General features: G+C 30.3%; 1 protein-coding gene across 3 annotated transcripts in view; it reads left to right on the top strand.

Moving 5' to 3' along the window:
* The window catches only part of LOC134707289 (zinc finger protein GLI4-like), a 98,382-nt gene that overhangs the window by 15,405 nt on the left and 63,428 nt on the right, over positions 1 to 19,549 (top strand). Inside the window, exons 2-3 of one of the 3 annotated variants that reach the window (XM_063566933.1) lie at positions 1,802 to 1,857; positions 9,011 to 9,054. The gene's annotated coding sequence lies outside the window, so the exon portion shown is untranslated. Of the gene's footprint in view, positions 1 to 1,801; positions 1,858 to 9,010; positions 9,055 to 13,632; positions 14,229 to 19,549 lie in introns of those variants that run through there. The other 2 variants (XM_063566934.1, XM_063566935.1) reach the window with 2 other exon arrangements.

Raw genomic sequence — 19,549 nt, 5'->3', positions numbered from 1 at the left:
CCTGTAACCTCAGTTTCATGCTACAGGAGCCACATGACATTTGCCTCTACCTGTAACCTCAGTTTCATGCTACAGGAGCCACATGACATTTGCCTCTACCTGTAACCCCAGTTTCATGCTACAGGAGCCACATGACATTTGCCTCTACCTGTAACCTCAGTTTCATGCTACAGGAGCCACATGACATTTGCCTCTACCTGTAACCTCAGTTTCATGCTACAGGAGCCACATGACATTTGCCTCTACCTGTAACCTCAGTTTCATGCTACAGGAGCCACATGACATTTGCCTGTACCTGTAGCCTCAGTTTCATGCTACAGGAGCCACATGACATTTCATTCTTAAAGACTTTCACTGTGTACAAAGTAGTTCAACAGTATTTGTGATGTTGCTATTCATGCTGAAGTGATCTTGCATGTTTTCATTATGTATTTTAGAAATTATACAATATGTGTTGGAGGGAAATTCATTGTTTTGATTTTATTACATGTACAAATACATTTAAATAATTGATTGTTTTTTACTTAAATGATTATTTCATACCATAGTTATAAGTCAGTTGACAGAGATTGAATTCCACAGGAAAATGAGGTATTTTTGAAAGGGACAGAAATTTCGCTTTGCATTACACCAACTACAAACCATTTATAAAAAGTTGTAGTTGAGTCTTTACATGCCGAGAGCAATGAAATCTCTCCACACTAGTTATGGGATTTACATGTAGTGTTTCCATTCTGACAGGACAGGGCTGCAAATTTATATATATCTATCACAGCCAAATGATGCTCCAATTTACCACTGGTTTGAAGAAGACTCAATGGATGATCATATTTGCACATCAAACTTGTTTAAACTAATTCACTTATTGTGACTGTAGCAAGATAGGCTATCTAGACCATGCATTGTTCATGGTTGTTTGTCTTCGTTTATTTGTTTTAACAATGTCTGTCATCCTTTTGTATATTGACAATAATTGCTGGACTCATTATCTTAGATATGCTATGAGAGCATTCAAACTTTTAGCCATTATACATGTACATATATTAGGAAGCAAGATATTAATAGTCAGACGGTTTGTTAGCTACTCTTTAAGACTTTTGTTAGACTCTCATCTGACCTGATATCTGACACACCTTTATGCAATTAAATGTGATCAAAATATATGAGCATAATGGACTTGCACATATATGGTTGCTACAATACACCTGATCGCTATTTGTCCGCCTTTACTTAACATCACATAGGTTCCTGTAAAATTTTGACGCATAAATCCATAATACAAAATATCTGACGCCACATTGGAAAGGTGACTGTTGTATGACATCAATAGTTCAAGCAATACAGATTCTGGGGTCACTTTAAAATGAATAAGTAATACTGCACAGTACAACAACCACATCATCCACCTACAGTTGACTTCTCTGCCAAACACCCAGACAAATTACCACATGCAACACATAGTCCAAGAAACCAGACTGGTAAAAGCCCTAATATATGTAATTTAATTTTTAAATTGTTATTTGGATGGAGAGTTGTCTCATTGGCACTCACACCACATCTTCCTATATCTATATAAAGATATAATACCAGCTATACATGCTATATGTGAGAATGAATCTATACTTATTTAATGACTGCTGTGAACTACCAAGTATACTGGTAGAATGCATTCTTGTGTAAAGAAACACATTTTGATATTTGAAAAATTTGATGTTTATAAAACATGAAAAAAAATATCAGGAAATACTTGTGTGTAAGTGAAAATAATAGTAAGTAACAACAAAACATCATATAATTTCAGTTTAGTAGAATGATGTAATCCAAGAAAGCTAATGTGAACAGAAGAAGAAACTTAAGGTATTTAACTGTCAAACCATTTTTTTCACTTTACAGACTTCACATAAATAAAAATAATGTTTATTGTTCAGATTAAAAGTAGTGTTTTAAATCAACAGATCTCTGAAAATACAACATCAGAAATGGCTGCCATCACTTCTATATTTGTCACAGCAACATCATATAACTTTAAATCCTTTATGTTGGGTCTCTTTTTAATGCCTTGTTGTTCAAAACTTTTGCATGGACACACAGGTTTATTTTTCTTGTGATGCAGGATATTTTCTTACAGGATTAAGTCGGAAAGCAGTGAAGTCAATTATACTTTAAATAATCCATTTCTGTAAAACAACAAATTAAATGATACATGCTTATCAAAATTGTCAATATTTTAAGTCAGTGGCAGTTTAAACCTCAATATTGACTCTAATGATTATGTTTGAACTATAGATTGACTTAGACACTTCAGGTAGATCTGTGAGACACAGACATCTGTACTTGTGAGGTCAGTATATAATCTTAAATGTAGTCACTGTCTAAATTATGAGGAGGGGATTGTAACAATTGAGAAAGCCATAGGTCAGGGGATTGATAATATTATGGATATCTCCCATTTACCATGCTTACCATACAATAGAAAGACCCCCCCCCAGATTAATTGAAATCAATCATCTTGTATTAACCATTTTATCTTGGTTTGAATTAAATTACTGCAATCAGTCTCATTGGCAGATTCTGTGGATTTTGATCAATGACCAATGCATTTGAAAGGGGACATATTGTTGGAACCCCTCTTTATCCTGGGTTGAAAACCCTCTTTTTTATTTTTTATAAACGGTTAGATCTGCCCCTGAGGCTAATACCCTCATAGGTGTATTTAATGCTTGTACCTGATCTTTTCTCCTGATAGCAATTTAACAAATTAGAAAAAAAGAAAATCCTTTAGTTAGTCAATTTATTTAAAATGTTAAATGCTTATGTTACCCTAAATGAAAAATCTAATGAATCATAAAAAAAAAAGAAAAACATTGTTTAATAGAAAGAAAATAAAAGATTTCACAAAGTAACAATTATGCAGAGGTATTTTTAATTGATTCATATGTACCAGGTATTTGTGAGGAATTGTTACTGACTGGACACATATACTTTTATATTGGTATATAACCACATTAAAGTAGATATAAATTAGCCCTATTAAGACCACTATTTCATAAAGTCGTCTTTATTTTGATATTTTAATGGACCTTTAACGAACTTAATTTTAAATTGAAAATGTGTCCTTGAACAAATTTAAACTACAGATAGAACATTTAAATATTTAATGTTAGTCTTTACAATTAAGTTCCCATATCTTGATGATCAACCATCTTAAACTCGATTTGGATGACTTCCTGTTCTTCAGTGGAGTTATTGTATAACTTCATTCACGGTTTAACATCGTTTAAAAGTATCCTTGTCTTGGCTTTATAAAGGAAATCGTCAAATCTATTGACAGGAAAACTCTCGGTTTATTTACTTTATTAATGGGAATATTGACGTTCATTATTGAATTAGACTGATCAGGTTTTGAGGATAAGTTTTTTGTTTGATTTTTCGGGTCTCCGTCGGAAGTCTTGCTTAACATTGAATAACTCTTTATTTACTTTTATTGAAATGGTACAATACAAAGACTTGTAATTATAACATTGAAAGAGGGTTTTTAGAATTGAACATACAGGCATTTGTAATTTGAGTACATATTTCATATAGGTGGTTTAAATTTGACATTTGGCAATGCATTTATTGTTGGTTGGTAAAATATGAAAATACAAGTAAAATATCTGGTACTGATTGCACATGATTCTTTGCATTTACTTGAATGTTTGAAGTTTAAAATTGACTGATAACCTAGGAATGCATGTTTTAATCTGGTGGAAAACTCTGGTCTTGTAGAAAACTTCTCACCAGTTCTTGAAAAATCTTCATTGTAAAATTCATATGAAATACAGCAACAAACTACAACCACTAAATTAAAGGATCCTAACTTGGGACAGGAACATACAGAATGTGATGGGGTTAAACTTAATTGTTGGCCCCAAACCGTTCATCAATGTCTTACACATTTATAAAAGCCTGATATAGATTATCTTGTACTGAAAAATGTATCTTAATGTCTATCATATTCATCAAGATGGGGACGGGGTGGGGGGGGGGGGGGGGGGGTGGATGGAGATGGGTGAAAGGGGTTTATAGGATTTTTTTATAATATGCCTTTATCAATGAGATCAAAATGTTTCCTTATGTACATTTTTAATAATATTTAGTAATATACAAGGAAAATTTTAACATAAAAAGAAATAAGTTGTACATCAAATCAAAATAATTTTATTTGAAGCTTGCTACTAAATATCCTAATGTCAATCAAAGTGTGATCCTAATATAACATTGATAACCCTTCTATGGCCAGTAGGTATTATTATGTTAAGTTTATGTACTTCTGTACACTAACTCCATTTTAATCTTGTCCATTTGACTTGTAGACTTGTAGACTTGGAGAATTAATTTGTTTTCACCCACTTACTTCTAGTATAATACTTATTAAGTGTCTAATGCTTCTCTGAAAGCTTGCAGAATAACAAAATTTAAGATGACTGTGTATCTTGTGAGGTATAAATGTCAAAAGTTTTTTCATAAGACATTACCTGTTTATAAGATATTAAACCTGAATTTTTATACGCCTGTCTTTTAGAGGGGACGTATTATGGTAAACCTCTGTCCGTCCGTCGTCCACACTTCGGACAATAACTCAAAAACACTTTCACCAATTTCCATGAAACTTAAGTGAATTGTTAATATCTATTGACCTAAGCTCCCTTTCGTTTTTTTTTAATTTCAGATTATAAGTTTTGGATTTATGGGGCTTTATTCATAAAAAAGGGGGATTTTTAACACCTCAGACAATAACTCAAAAAGGCTTTCACCAATGTCCATGAAACTTTGGTGAATTGTTTATATCTATTGATGTAAGCTCCCTTTCAATTTTTATAAATTTCAGATTTTACATTTCCGTGTTATGAATTTTTATGCTTAAAAAAGGGGGGATTTTCCAATTTTGGGACAATAACTAACACTTTCACAAAATTTTATGCAACTTTGATAAATTGTTTATATCTATTGACCTTAATAGTGCCAATGTTTTTGTGCATTTTTATTTATTATTTGTGGGGGGGGGGGGGGGGGGGGGTATTTGACAGGGCTCACACTATTTCTAGTTGATCATATAAATTCATTTAAAGCATAAAAGACAAGTTAAAAGAGCAACGGGTGTATCTTGTGCTAAAGCGCAGCCCTTTATTTAAAAAGTTTTTGTAATAGTTGTGTCACCTCTACATAGTAGTGGGGTAATTTTAGGAGTGCTGTGTCTGTCTGTCTATCGCATAAGAAGCAACAAGTTTTCAATTAGGTCAGTTAAAGGGAAACAACTTATGGGAAGTCAAGGATATTTGGCATGCAGTTGTATTAGCATGATAAGTATTAACCATCTCATTTCTACGGAGATAAAATTACCCAGTCCCTTCAGCCATAGTTTGTTGCTTATATAATTTTTGCATAGTATACATGTTCATTTAGGTCATTTGGCCAATATATCTAAGTAGTTGAACTACTGTATCACTATCCTGTCAAAATTGATTGAATCCAGCAAGTAGCAGGTGGGCTTGAACCAAATCTTAATTGACTAGGATGGCCAGTTTTCCTAAAGAAGGTTGGGGTTCTCTTAGGCCACTCTGTCTTCCGGCATCAAATAAAACTGACCTCCAGAAAATAGTACAATAGTACTATGAGTCTGGCTAAACACCATTCAATCAATCAATAGATACATCTGGCTTTGCACCATTAGTCATGATTCATTGAAATTGAATGTTTTGGGTTTACATATGAACATATTGCCATTTTAATTTCCAGATGTGCATTTTGCTATCAAAACTACATACAGGCAAGACTTATCTCTGTGTCAATAGTTTATATAGTTGACAACAGATGCTTGAGGTAAAAACATAGGTTCATGTTTGACCTGAACCAATGTACTGAGCTGGGTATTTTGTCATTGGAGTAAATTTTCTACAATGGTCATGTTGTGCTATACTCATGTTCATTTTACTCGGTCATTTTTCTGCCCTGTCAAACTACCGCTTTTAGTAAATTGCCAATATTTAAAAATTTTGCCAATTGTATATGCACATAATATTTTTTTTGTCACACATTTCTCCAGTACTACCAAACAGAATTACTTACTACTGATTTGATGATTGACAGTGATGACTTGTATGTTTAAGTGTTTTTTAAGATCTGTCAGAAACCTACTTCCTGTTTACTGATGGGAGTGGGCTGAGCAGCATGCACTATTAAGATAATATGAACATTGTGTCTCATGAATCAACACTGAAAAAATATAACTGAGAAAAAAATTAGCATTTCCTTTTACATTATCAAAAGTTTTACATCCAACCAGCCTTGGCAAAAAGATATTGAACATTTTATAACTGGTGTAAACATTGAATTTGAATAAGATGTGGTATGAGTGCCAATGAGACAACTCTAGACCTACGTCACAATGCATAAAAAGTTAACAATTATAGGTCTTAGTACTGCCATCTCGAGCCTTGACTGACCTTTGAAGCCTGTCTTATAATGTGTGAGGAATGTTTAACTATAAATGTCTATTCAGTAATTTTTTGTGTCTGATTGGGTTGTTATATTATTGACATATATAACTAACATATCTTTTGATTCATATACATTTCTATTGCAAATAAACTGTTATATAGTGTTTGGATTATAGAATAAATCATAAATATATACTTATTATAGTATACATCATATCTAGTTAGATGTATATTTTGGACATTTATAGATAAAACATGTCTTGTACAACTTGGGGACATTTATTGCAATTCTAGTTAAGTCATCCAAAAGTTTTTTGTAGGTGGAATTTGAGTCATATATGAGGATAGTTTTTTCATTCATTTTTGTAAATTTTGCTTGTTTTGCAATTTGAAATAACTTTTAACAGGAATTTGGGTCAGTCACACATACACCTACCGTATGTCACAGTTTATGTAATTTAGGCAATTCATAGTTGGACTTCCAGATTTGGTCAAAATAAAAAGTATGTGAACAAAAGTCATTCACTTTTTAATAATTTACCATCATTTAACACAAAAATGGAAATTTTTCGAAAAAGAAGATCCAAAGACTGGCTAATTTCCTCCTTACCTTAAAGGCATTGTAATCTTGCACACTATAAATTACACAAGAATATGTTCTTGAATTTCATCATGCAAAAATTGTTCTAAATATGCAGGCAAATTTCAATTGCTTTAAACCCTGAAATAATTTGCATAAGAATAAGATTTTTCCATGCTTAGTCTAGTATATATATTCACTCTAATATTTTTAACCATTTATGTATTTGATAATAACTATATATAGCAATAAAAAATCTAATGTCATTTTGTCTCTCAATAAAGTATATTTTCCAATGATAGAAAAAACATCACTTATATATGAAGCTTTTCTTCATAAGATTCTATACAAACAAGACATATTTTCAGACCCAATAAAATTTTTCAGGAATTTGGATCGGTCATATTCACACCTATATTTTATGCTTTGGGGGTTTAAATGTTGGTCAGAATGGACACTGGTTGTAGTTTGTGTCTGGAGACATATTAAACCTTTTATGAAAGCTAACAATAAGTTTATTCAGTGTATGATATATGGAAGAATATGATGATATTCTAATGGGACAGTAAGGTTGTCACCTCAGTTCAGTGATTTGGTCACCTGTCCAAGGTGTTTAAATGACTTCTGATATATGGTTGTCATTTCATGTGGAAACTTAGATGGCAGATTTTAAGATTGATTAAAAGAAGTAGGTTTTATAAAAACCATTAGTGTTACATTGTAACCATAGCTTTATGTTTTTGAATTTAGCAGGTATAAACAACCAAACTGCTTTGCAATAAATACACTTTCAACGGAATAAGGGCTCTCTATAAAGAAGCAGTCAAAACTTGGTCTTTCTTTGTATAATATAGTCTATTTAATTTTCATTTATCAGAAAAGCAGCAGAAATTAGTTTTACATTTTTTTTGTACCCAGGTTTAAAAACTGAAAATATTGTAAATTTTATATCAGGAACTCTGAAATTGGGAATAAATTCAACTCAAAAGCATCCCCCCCCCCCAAAGACTACTTTTGAATATTGTCATCTTATATGGTAAGACATATAAATAAATGAAAAAAAAACTTAAATGAATCAACAAATATAACCATATGTCATCCCACTCTGATATTGTTTATTTGTAGCAAATGAAATGAACCTGCCTTAAAGGGGCACTAGCTACGATATATATAAAAAAATAAAGTATGATTTTTTTTAGATCAATCAGTAATCAAATTGGAATAATGAAATAATAATTTGCTTTTAGCAATCAATTTCCTTTAATTTTGTTGAAATTAAGCGATTAAACATAATTTTTGACTGATTCGCTTGCAAGTGAAAACGTCATCATCATTCTAACCTGTATTCATGTGAACTTCAAGTTAACCCCTAGCTAGAGATTGACAACGCATGCATTGTACGTGTACTGGTTATTTAAATAAAAAGAATGTCAACAATGAAAGTGAAACTACAGTTAATCATTTGATTACTAATTCGATGCACATAAAATCATTCTTATATGGTTAAAAACAATTAGAAACATCTATTTTTAATCTATAAAATAAAATCAAACAGACCTATAAAAATGCAATTGCACGTGTTGTTTTAATCTATTCGTATCTTTATTTTTGTTTACATCGCTTATATGGTCATCTGAGGTCAAATCGATAGTTAATTAGATGGCGTCTGGACTAAAATACACACGAAACGAACCTATATATTATCTACCCCATGCTCTGTAAACTGTTTATTTTAGACTTTTGATAGTTTGGATAAACGTTTTACATTGTTATAAACCAAATATGAGAATTTGAGTCAAATCGGTTACAATGAATTTGACAGCTAGTGCCCCTTTAAAATCCTTCACACTAGGCAACATAAAGTCGGTTAATGAACTTACATTTATATATGATTTTTTTAAGGTCTTTGTTATGACTTAAAAAAGGATTTTTTTTATTTTTCTCTTTCCAGGATGTTCAGTATTAAAGAGAAATAAGACGAATTTTGCACAACAGGTATAAACTATTGAATAAGGAGGTATTCTTGATACCTGAAGTGGCATAATGGCACATGATCACTTAAAAAGAAATATCCAAAATGAATAACTTGTTTATTAGAGTTGCCTCTGCAAATTTTCTTAATGACTTTGTTTGTGTCATTTTGGTCTTTTGTGGATAGTTGTCTCATTGGCAATCATACCACATCTTCTTTTTTATATTTGCTTAAAAGGAGTATGCTGATATGGTCCTTAAATGGCCCCCTTTTTTTAGCGTAAATTTCAAACTCAGATTTATCGACCAATATCACGATAAATTACAGCAAATACATTGACTTGCTAGGATATAAACCATTTTGTTGAAAATTTTATGTTTCTGCGTTTCATTATGACGTCACAAGTTGTACTCATATTGATTTTTCACGAAAAAATCAATGAAAATGGGTAAATTTCTATAGATTATTGGACAGGAAACATAGAGCGCATACGTCGACAACAAAGATCTTTTAAAATAATGTGTGTAAAGACATTTAACATGTCTTATTTGAATCTTGAGCTTGTCGACGCCTGCGCTCTATGTTTCCTGGTCCTTCATTTGGTTGAAATCTAGCTGATTTTGTCAAATTTCACCAAAATCCCTTGTTTTGACCTTTTTTGGAAGTAAAAATCAAAGTGTTAGAATTAAACTTTGACAAAAACAGTTCAGTTTAACTTCCTAACATAACTTAAAGGCAACTTAAAACAGTTATTGTCTTGTAACTATGAACTTTATAATTGGGGCCAAATATGGCCCTTACCGAACTTACTCCTTTGCTTGAATGTCAGTGTTACCCAATTGTTCTTATGCCTTCAAGGCAAAGGAATTTGGGGATGTCAGGATTTAAATTTATTTTTCTGGACCTCAGGATTTCGTCATTTTAAGCCCAGGATTTTGGGATCAGGACCCCTCCTTCCCCCCTCTAGACATAGGAAATATAAAACATACACATTAGACAGCTATATTACATAAGCAAAAGTGTTCATATATAAAAGCAACATTCTTTGAACAAAAATATTCCTTTTCTCTAGCACCAAAATACATGTTCTGGAATATCCATTGTTTAAATTTGGCAGGCTTCTACATTTGTTATGGTCTGGTAGATGGATGCAGCCATAAGATTTGGCTGTAGTTCAGATTTAGACCCAAGAAGTATGTTGTTGTCTATAACAGAGATAATTTTCAAATTACAACATTTTACCAGTAGTATTTAGTTAACAATATAATAATACAATTATGTCCTTTAAAAAGTATTAATATCCAAAATTATTAATCCTTGAACAGTTTATTTTTCGCAATTTGATATTTTTTTAAATTAACTTGTGAGGAGGGTTATAATTGTGTACGATAAAAACAAATTTTGATAGATAATTGAAATGATTAATACATATTTCTTAGCAGATAATAAAGGTATTTGTTTCTTTTTGATTTGCCTAAGGCCAGACATACCATTTTATACAATGAACACATGGGCTTGTTCAAATTTGACCTAAATTGTAAAAAATGTACCTAGATAACAAGAAAAAAAATGTATTTTTTAATTACTGTGATTTTTTTCCGGGTCATTTTGGTGTAATCTATTTAATATGCTTGTATGATTACAGTTTTGGATTTTGAAAATTGTAAAACTTGACGTTTAACAAGAATTTATCGTTTTCATGATTTTTGTAATTTTAATGATATCTGCCATTCTATACAAATATTGCATTAAAAAAAATGTACTACAAAAATGTATTCTAAAAATTGCTGATTTTGGAAATCAGTTTATTAAGATTGTTTGTAATTTCTGAACATAAAACTCCTTAAAAATATTTATTGCTTTAATTTTAAATAGTGTGATTTCCGTCATTATTTCATGTTCAATGAACTTATCAATGAAATGTAACTAAAATTTAGGATAGTATTGTGTATATGTGTCAAAATGTAAATCAAACAGAACTTATCTTAATACTGGTAATTAATAGTCATTGCATGTAAAAATGAATATATAATTTTGTAATGGATGAGAACTATGCATAATAAATAATTTTTAAGTGTAAATAGGTCCAGACCTAGAGGAACAGTCTTAAGTGAGAATAGTTGACAGTCGTGCATCACTGAGATCCTCACAAAGGGGTTTTCCCAACATCAAACAGAAGTCAAAATTTGTATTATACTTTCTAGAGGTTTTAAATACTTGTTCAGTTTGTTTTCAATAATGTTAAACATGATTGTTCCTAATTAGCATATAGATGTTATTATTTTTTGACGGAAACAAATGACATAAACACAAATGTAGATTTATACTTCACCTATAAAGATTGAAAATTTAAAGTGTGTGCTTTGCTTTTGTCCTGAGTAATTTCTACAATTACTCATATTTGCTCATAACAATTGTTATATAAATTTTGAAAAAAAAACGTTTAACCCTTTTGATTTCAAATTTTTTGACTGTCTCATTCAAGAGTTATGGGACTTTGACTGTTAGGCTTTTATAGATATTTTGCACTAGTCCTAGTATGCTTTATAACTTAACACTGGTGTTTACATGCCATTGGATGAATGTAGATTGGCTTTTGATTTTGATTTCTGGTTTGTTATTCCAGAGTTATGATGATTTTCAACAATCATATTAGGTATCCTCAGACATATTTTTCTACAGATTCATTATATATTTGTTTATTTGTTTATGATTTTGAATTTTAAGTTTTATTTCTGCAACAATTTCAATTAGCCCAAAAAGGGCACATCATATGCTCTTGGAGTAGCTGTTTATTTTAACATGTCATGATGTGAAGAAATGAACTTAAATATTTACTTTTTAAAACTATTTTCTTAATGTTATAGGGATACATAGCTATTTTCCATAACATATATCAGCTACTTATTAGAATAAAGGTGTGTCAAATACACCCGTTAGATATGTGAAGAAATTTTTACAACACAATTTTGATTTATCATTTTAAAGCAGTGAAAAAAATTCAGTGAAGTAACTCATATGCGGCAACATCTAATTTCTTCTCTAACAACAAAGAATTTAAATTTTCTCATTTTCTTTGGTATCCCTCAGCCCATTAAACAGTATGAGCCAACTATCTTGCAGGAAATCTAAGTGTTTATGAATACAAATCTGGTTTTGGTAGAATGACAGTTTTCCATATGTTTTTGATTGATGAGTTATGGGTCCTGATGGGGCATAAATGTCATTTCATTTCATTTGAATTTTATTATTTAAATTTTTATAGGAGTGAACATTTAATGTATATTGATCTGATAAAAAAATTGTTTGACTGAAATTTTATGGAATAAACAAATCTGGAACTATCATTAATTTGTTTTTCCAACCAGATTTATGAAGATGAAATTATGATAAAGTCAGACTTCTCTTTTATTTGCTTTTGAAAGAAAAAAACTTTTTTAAACAGTTAAAAAAGTAACCTTGAAGATTTTGTAATTGAAAAAAATTGTCTAATTAGTAATAGATAAGACAAAGAAAGGGAGAATATTTTATGTTTAATTATACATGTATATATCAACGAAATATTTCCACAGTAATCTTGAAATACTACGATATCATGTGTCAAAAGTTAGAAGTTACATAAAAATATATATCAAAATATATATATACGTATAAAGCAAACTCTTAGTGATATATGCCACCATTGATCAAGAAGAAAAAAATGTTTTTTTATGAAACTTAATTTATAATTTTAACCTAAAAAAATATACTTTGTACAATGTACTTATAAAATGATAGAAGAAGAGTAAATTTTGCATTTTTCAAATTTTCAGATATCAAGAATTATGTAAAATCTAGAAATAATATAGCTTTGAAGTTGAAATTTGAAACAAGTTCACAATGGTTTATGCAATAGTTTGGAGTTTTATCACACTTGTTGGTAGACATTTTCTACAAAAAAAACCCTAAAAAAACTGAAATGATAAGATATCTTGATTAATGAAAAATAACCTTCTCTTTATTGAACTAGTACATGTACATGTACTTTGAAACGTCTTATGTAATTGTACATTTAAAGGTTATAGCTCAATCACATTTTGTCCATGTCAGAGGGAAAAGCTTGAGATTTTTGAAATTCTATCTAATTATCATTTTAGAATCTAAAAGTTAAAATTCTCTTAATATGCGTTTGTTGTGAGAATTTTCAAATTTAAAAGTCATAAAAAACTATTTTCAAATATTATTGAATAAGTGATATTTTCTAGTTCTAATGCTAGTTTTCTGAACTTTTCTCATAACTTTTCATTTTAGTTATTGGAGAAGTATTGTTAAAAATCAAAATCTTTTTTATATAATTGTTTCAGAATAATTCTTTTTTAATATCTTCTCACAAATATAACTAAAAAATGTAAATTATCATCTTGAAAATGATAAAATTAGAAAAACTAATATATCTTGATTTCTCTTGGTAATTTATTCAGATAAAATAATTTTATCTGATAAGAACTTTTTTTTAATGAAAGTCTTCGTTGAGAAATAAGATCTCCTTTACACCCTCACTTCAAATGAACCAATACAAAAAAGTTCTTATGACAAAAACTAGATGTGTAACGTTACATTGAGTGTAACCTAAGACCCTTCGCCTATTGATATGATAAGTACCCAGTGCCCATTACGCTAAAGGTATTTCCTGTGTATAGTACAATTCTCTTTTTTCTAAAGTCCGTATTTTCTGTCATTGTTGAATTCCATGCACCAGTGATTCTTATACTGAAGAAATTTTTAGTACGATTTGCAGTGCCTTGGGGTGATATCTGATTGTAGAATACTCTGAAGGTATAATTCCTCTTTGGAGTAGACAGTTAACTGGTCAATTTTTCCATAGGATAAACATTTTTTTAAAGTTTTAAAGGAATAGTATTACAATGGGTGCATTCTTTTCGGACATCCATTGACTAAAACTTGTTAGTGTGTAACATATATATATGATTTAGGATAAAGAAAAGCCATGTGCTAGTATGTAGCTGTGAGCTATTTGTAGATTTAATGGAGTAATACACATCATTCTTATGGCCTCATATTCTACAGAAGTGTGATTTTTATACCCAATATATTATCTACTGGATTTAATTGTCATAAAAAAGAAAACATGGATTTAAATACGATCTACCTGGAGCATGGAAGAACACCTTGTCGATTAAATTTCAAAATATTAAATGTAGGTATATATTTTAAACCACACATGTTATCTACAAGTTAAATTTATCATACATATATTATACAATCGTTTATACTTATATTTTAATATTAGCATAAGTAATTAAATTTTGATAAACATAAGATAATTAGATATACAGTAATTTATTGTAAACAAATGCATTTAGTAGAAATCGGACCAGTTGAGGTGTGAAGGGTAGTTCAATCTATAATATGTTAGTTATTTTTGTTTGTTTCTTAATGAATATTTAAAACATTTATCTCAACAAAAGTTATTTTTAAGCACAGCAGTTGTAAACACACATTCCTTAAATTCGTAATTGCCCTCCATAAATTAAAAACTTGTATGGGAAATATTTTTTAATTTGAAAAAAATTGACTTGGATTATGTGATACCAAGTTTCTTCTTTTGATTTGGAATTTCACCACACAATTTGTAAAAAGGTTTGTAAGCAATATTTCTATTTCAAATGTAATTTTATCTAATTATCATGATTATGCAATCATATTTAATTTGATTTACGTTATAATATCTAAAATAATTTATTATTATGCACCAGAAATGTTCTGCAGTATATTGTTAATGGTCCAGAACTATAAAAGTCTGTGTACATGATACCCTCTCTTATAACAATGGACTACTATTTGTAATAATTCAATCATTTCATATGGAAATTTGATTTATTTTTAAATGTGCATTAAGAAATTGGGTACAAAGATTTTTCTAGTTAGATTTATTTCTTAATTTTCATTACTGCAGTTTTTTTGTAGACAGACATTCAATTTGCACTTCCATTTTTATAAAAGTTTAAAAAAAAAAAAAATGATAGTTTACCTTTGTATTAACATTACAATTGTTCCTTTTTATCTAGTTTTCTTCATACATTTTCTGTACTTTTATAATGGATTGAGGGTATAATGTTAACAGTTAAGTGCTTGGAAAAGTATTTGAAATTGACAGGTATTCAAACTTGAATGTAATGAAGTTGACAATTAAATATAATTATAAAGATTATAGTCAATATTTTTTTTTATAAAAAAGACACTTTTTCTGTGGCCCTGGCCAGTGTATTTCATTCACATAAAGGCACAGTCTTGCTAGACTTTTCTTTCTTTTTCTTTTTTTTATATTTTCCATTCTTTAAATGGACCATGCAAGTTAGAAGAGACTTACTCAGTTGCTAATTCTAGGGACTTTCTATACTAACAGAAAGTCCCTGCCAATTCCAAGTAATAAACACTCACTATCATGGAATTCATGAAATAGTGTGTACATTTGTGCTGTTTATTTTATTATGAATTATCTGCTGTTTGTCTCATATTCTTTAATGTCTATGCATTTGCATGTATTATTGTAGAATTAATATATTTTTACAAAAGGGTTGTAAATATGGAGGATATTGTTGATTTTAATTGAAATATTCTTTGATGTGCTTAAAAAGATTATATAAATTTAGGAGTCAAACAGGTCTTTCAGATGGAAATAAGTAAGGAAAAGGGAAATAATGAATTGAATAAAACTGATTTGAAGTTCACATTTCTATTTCAAGTTTTTTGGTAGTTCAATTTTTGCTAGAAAGTGTTTAAAAAATCAATGAAAAAATGAGCTATTTGTATGACAAAATTTCATTACTCAAAAAATACATCTTTTTGAAAACAGAATTTTTAACTTTGATAAAACAAAAATAGATAAATTTGCTTTTAAGAAAAATAATAAATGGAATACAAAACAAAAATAAGTCTAAACAAGAATTTGCTCTATAAATTATGTTGTCTTGTTAGTAAGTTTTTGTCCTGTCAAGCACTTTTAAGTAGTCTGGTTTAGGACAGAACATTTTCCAGTTAACAAATACAATTTATTTTTTAACCCAGTATATAATTTAATATATTAATATACTGAAAGCCAAATGATTTAAGGTTCTTTTTCCCCATAAATAACTCTCTACAAATACACATGGCGACTGTATACAAGTACAACCTTTTAGGATTCTCTGGTTGAGTCATTATGTGGCTGATTCAAGGGGAAGATCTAAAGAAAGGGATAGGCACTAATTGATGGCCATTTGTCCACAAATATTTTAATGGACAATGTTTCAGGTATTTTTTAAAGGTCTTTAATGCTCCCCTCTGTCAGTTGGGTATTTGATGTTTTCTCAGATTTTTATTTGGAGGTCATTTGTACTTGTTTTGATTACTATGCCATTTTAGCAGCATTTCTTTTTTACCAGGCTGCACACATTGAAAATCTGGCTTATAAGGTATAGTGGATGTTGTGAGGCTGTGCGTGATATCTGTTTTATGTAATTTCTCTAACATATTTTTTAACTGAGTGTCTTCAGATTCTAAAGAATGTTTTGTATATATACACATTTGTACTTTCAAGATGTGCACCTGATAATGTACACACATTCAGATAATTTTTGCTTATTTTCAAGGTGGTGAAATTAGGCAATTTTTATTTAACTCTCAATGGATGGGACCTATTTTGTGTGATCATGTCTAAATTTATTATCCCAGAGCCTTCAAACACAGAAAATTTTGAAAACTGAATCAGTTGGCTAAGAGGTAGTCCTTGATTTGTCTCTGTCAGTCCTTCAGTCTATCTCTCAATCTTTGTCTGTTGATGGTCAGAAATAAATGCTTTTTGAATGAAATCTTGAGTTTCCCATACTCAATTCAAAAGTAAACTGTACACATAATTGGAAAATTTACAAAAGGAAAGAGGTTGATTGAATATGATGCAGTAAGGTCAAAGTTCAGTATCGCTTTACTATAAAAATGAAATATTACGTTTTCCTGAATGGAAGGGACACATAAGCTGCAGAAAGATATACAGAAGGGAAAGAAGCATATTGATTTAAGTGCAAATGTTAATTGTCTCCTTGCACAACTTATTGTGGGGAACATAGAAATACTGTGCCTCTGTCTGTTACTCCCTCTGTCCTTCCATCTTTGTGCATAACATGTTCAAATCTTGCCAGATTTTTATGAAACTTATATTACAGTTTACGTCAGCAATTCTTTGACAAGTTCGAAAATCATTCTGGATGAATTATTTATAAATGAGTTATGTCTCTTGTAAACATAAGTTAAATTGAAAATTGCATTGAATGCCCTGAAATTGCCCTCTCATCATGCTCATGTGTTAATTCTAGCAAAAATTGATTAAAACCGTAATAATTGGTTTATTACAGAAATGTCTTTGACGAGTTTAAAAAAAACCTGTGCTGATCAAATATATTCAGAAGAATTATGCCCTTTGGGCTATTCTATGTTAAATTGCCTCATAAGCCCTCTTTGTAGTGATCTGTTATTTAAAAAAAAAGTTATGCCCCTTGATAATATTTATTATATAGAAAATTGCATTTTTAGGGCTCTCATATAAGTCATGTAATTTCAATTCTTGCAAGAAATTTATGAATTTGTTATCATCGGTTTATATCAGCAATGTTTTTGACAATTTAGATAAGGGTTAGTAAAATCAATATACATCTACTGTTAATGGTGAAGCCATATACTCAGATGTTGTTGTGTTTCATCTTTTATTTTTCTACAAAAGGCAGCAGGAAAATTGTTTATATGGTTCACTACTGAGCCCCTATATACTATAGAGAATGAGTAAACTCATAGGAGATTCTGCCTACAGTCTTTCAGAGTTTCAAACACTGATAATGTCTTCTCAAAGTTATTGTGACTTTTTCATCACTCATAACTTTAGTCTCATCTCATGTTCAGTTAGTTGATGCTGAGTGCTAAAAAAGTAAAGCTTATTCTGATTTAATGGCATAACAATTTTGTACATACATTTATATCAAGATTTATATTGCAGAAGGACTACAAGATATGGGTTCTCCATCTCTTGTGAAAAAGATGCTACTTAATGTCTAAATTTTGGATCTGGCATATGTCTGTTGTCCTTGACTTCATTTGCAAAGTTCATTGGCATTAAGTTATGCCATATTAGTTTAAATCTCAGATACTAAGTGTATAAACAATATGTTTAAAATATATATGGGTTAATCTTGACCTTATTTTAATGGTTCAGTGGTCAATTTAGAGTGATTATCAGTATTATAAAAATAAGATGTGGTATGATTGCCAATAAGGTAATTAACAACCAGAGTTTAAATGATGTGGATGTAACCAGCTAAAGGTCACTGCATGTACTGCCTTCAACAATGGGCAAAACCCAATACTTTTTAGTAAGCTATAAAAGGATTGAAAATTGCAAAATGCGAAACAATTCAGACATGTGAACATATGGCCTGAATTTTGCTGAAACAGTAAATGAAAAACTAACATGACCAACATCATTCGTTATGACAACTTCTGAATTAAATGCTCTAGGCTATCTTGAAGCAGGGTTTAATATGAACCTCCACCTAGTCTGGGATAGTGGGGAACAGCATACTATAAAAATCAGTTACAAAAAATGCTTTGACGTGAATGGAGAGTTGTCTCATTGGCACTCCTACCACTTCTTCTTATTTCCATTTACTCGTCAGATTTACAAAAGTAAAAGGACCCAAGGCACTCTACATATAGTACTGACAGTAACAACTAATAAATAAATCAGTCAGTTCCTCAGATTCAATATTAAATAGGTCAACTATAATTGGTAAATGGAATGATGATAAGGTTTACCTATATGTCTGACAGGGTTCATCTAAAATTGTCATGTGAAGTCAAGTTGTTTATCAACCTTTCTTCAGATTAAAAAGAAATGTGACCTTAAATGTTACCATACTATTTTTAATTTTCATTAAATTCAGTGTCAAAAATGTCATAAACAAACTCTAAACCTTATGTACTTAGAATTGTCAAAAGTAATAGAAGACAACAATTCAAACTGGAAAAGTCTGGTTAAAATTTTGATATTCATAACCCAACATAAATATTCAAAATCGTAACAAACACTCAGGAATCAGTGTCAATGACAGACTCAGAGTTCTCCAAAAACTTGTGGTCCGAAGGTTTTGACCGCCAAAATATCCAAAGGACCATAACATTTTGGTATTTTGCAAAAGATCTAATTGTGAGGACCAGTAGATTTCTTCAAGGACCACACCAGGTGAAGAAAGATTTTGAGAACTCTGCAGGCTAACTATTCTGTTTTATTAATCATTGATATATTGCAATTGCCATGCACTTAACCCTAATAATTCAGTTGTTATATTCTGCTGTTCTTCTATTACTACATTTCTAGAAAGTAGGAGAGATTCAGTTCAGGGAGGGACTGAATTATTTGGGTTAATATGCTCCAGAAATTAGCTAGGAAAGTTTTCTGAACAAAAACAGTGAAATTGAAAGTTCAGTTACCCT

The sequence above is a fragment of the Mytilus trossulus genome, chromosome 2 (genome assembly GCF_036588685.1).
Source record: "Mytilus trossulus isolate FHL-02 chromosome 2, PNRI_Mtr1.1.1.hap1, whole genome shotgun sequence".
Classification (NCBI taxonomy): domain Eukaryota; kingdom Metazoa; phylum Mollusca; class Bivalvia; order Mytilida; family Mytilidae; genus Mytilus; species Mytilus trossulus.
Note: the sequence above shows the minus strand (reverse complement) of the source record. Positions and strands in the feature narration are given on the sequence as shown.